Below are 2,646 nucleotides of genomic sequence, written 5' to 3' on the forward strand. Positions count from 1 at the left end.
GATCGTCTATGTTACTGATTTTGTGCTTGTACAACAGAAACCTAAGCATAGCTAGGCTTTCAATAGGGGAAAGACCTGCTTCTATAAGGAGAATAGGATAGGGTGTATTACTTTTAATTTTCAGGTTATAAGTTATAAAACGCTTCTGGACTTGCTCAATCTTTCTCCATGATTCTCTGGAGATGCTACAACCCCAAACCTCACAGCCATATAAGATAACAGGAGTGACTAAAGTTTCAAAGAGGAACTTCTTTTTATCCCACATTAGGTTTGCTATTTTACAATTATTTTCAAGACCAAAGTAAGCTTTCCACCCCCCATTAATCCTTTTCTCAATGCTATGGTTCCAGTTCAGCTTGTGATGAATATCAATTCCTAGGTACTTGTAAGAATACACTTCCTCCAAGTTATTATTGTCATACATAAAATTAGCGTAAATGTCCTTCTTGGATTTGATAATCATAACTTTTGTTTTGTCAGTGTTAACAGTCATACCCATGGTAGAGCAGAAATCCTTAAGAAGCCTGAGTTGCTTATTAAGATCAGATGGGCACCTTGCCAAAAGAACAATATCGTCAGCATAAAGAAGAAGGATGACGACTATCCCAGCTAAGATCATGCCATCACATCCTGCTTCCTCTAAATAGCCTTCGAGCTTATCGATGTAAATGTCAAAATATTATCTTGATAACCAAATATTATATTAAAGTTATAATATTTGGTTATCAAGATAAAAGCTAGGTAAAAAATAAAAGTAAGGTAAAAGATAGTTGAAAAAGGAATAAAAAAAATAGATAAAAAAAATAATAATAATAATTAATTATCAAAAAAAATATTTTTTTAATTAATTATTAAAAAATTAATTAATTATCTATTTATTTTTTTATTCTTTTTCAACTATCTTTTACCTTACTTTTATTTTTTACCTAACTTTTATCTTGATAACGAAATATTATATTAAAGTTATAATATTTGGTTATCGAGATAAAAGTTAGGTAAAAAATAAAAGTAAGGTAAAAGATAGTTGAAAAAGGAATAAAAAAAATAAATAGATAAATAAATAAATAATAATAATAATTTATTTATTTATTTATTACTTAATAAATTAATCAATTAATTAAAATATTAAAAAATAATAATAATAATAATAAATAAATATAATAATAATAATAAATACATGTAAATATAAGGTATATAAATAAATAAATAAAAATAAAACAGAGAGAACGACAAAAAATAAAAGGGGGAGGGACAGGAAAAAGACCCATAGAAACCACAGAGCAAAATAGATCAACCCCAGGAGGAAGGAAGGCTCCAGGGGGAACACAGAAAGCTAGCAAAAAAAAGGGGGGGGGAAGAGAAAGACTAAGACGACAGGACAGAGATCCAATAGCTACTGATTTTCCAGCCGTCATCTCTATTAAGATTGTTAGGCCTTCTTTCAATCTCAATAGCTTCCCTGAATTTACGATGATGGAATTGAGCAATCTTAGCAACAACCTTGGCCTCCTCAATACAAACCTGATGCTTGGTCTTTTCCACATGCTCTGCTAATGTTGAAGACTTGGTTCTCCCATGTCTTAGGTCAGCTGCATGTTCGCTTATCCTCTAATGGATGGAGCGTCCTGTTTCCCCGATATAGGGGGTTCCACATGAACAAGGGATCAAGTAGACACCCTTCATGTCCATAGGGTCAACAGGATCTTTCACCGATCGGAGGGATTTATGAATGGTGTTGAGGGGCCTAAAAGTAGAGGGGATATCATTCCTCTTAAGGATCCGAGCAATTTTGTTTGTGGTTCCTTGAACATAGGGAAGATGGACCCCTAGTCGACGCTCCTTCGGTTCTTTATTAATTATCGCATTTTTAGAGGCTTTAAGGAAAGCCTTTTGATCTAGGCGCCTACTATAGCGATTCTCCACAAAGACATTAAGGAGATGGGATCTCTCCTTATCAAAGCTCTTATTATCAGAAATCCTCAGGGCACGAGTAGCAAGGGTGTTAAGAACACCCATCTTTTGAGTAGGGAAATGATGGGAATCTGCATGAAGATACTGCTCAGTATGCATTTTCTTTCGGAATACTGAGTGGGAGAGAGCCATCCATACTCTTAGAAATAAGAATATCCAGGAAAGGGAGGCAACCATTGACCTCTTTTTCCGTGGTGAACTTAATGGCAGAGGACTGACAGTTGAGGTGATTGAAGAAGCAATCCAGCTCCTCTTGGCCATGGGACCAGATGACATTAGTGTCATCTACATACCTTCTCCAAAGCTTAGGAAAGAGACGAGCTAAGGTTAGAGCTTTGGCTTCGAAATCTTCCATAAAGATATTGGCGACAATAGGGGAAAGGGGGGAGCCCATGGCAACACCACAAGTCTGTTCAAAGAACTCACCCTCGAAACAGAAGAAAGTGGAAGTGAGACAGATCTCAACCAGATGCGCGGTATCGGGATCCGTTAGGCGATAGATCACTTCCAAGGCCTCCTTTATAGGGATGTAGGTATAAAGGGAGACCACATCAAAGCTGACCAGGATGTCATCAGGGTCAAGTTTAATATCTTTAAGCTCCTTAATGAAGGATGCAGAGTCTTTCACGAAGGACTCAGTGCGGCCAACCAGGGGCTTAAGTTTCAGGGCGAGGA

The sequence above is a fragment of the Pinus tabuliformis genome, chromosome 5_1 (genome assembly GCF_031772625.1).
Source record: "Pinus tabuliformis cultivar Carrire ecotype Pingquan chromosome 5_1, CPIR1, whole genome shotgun sequence".
NCBI classification, from domain to species: domain Eukaryota; kingdom Viridiplantae; phylum Streptophyta; class Pinopsida; order Pinales; family Pinaceae; genus Pinus; species Pinus tabuliformis.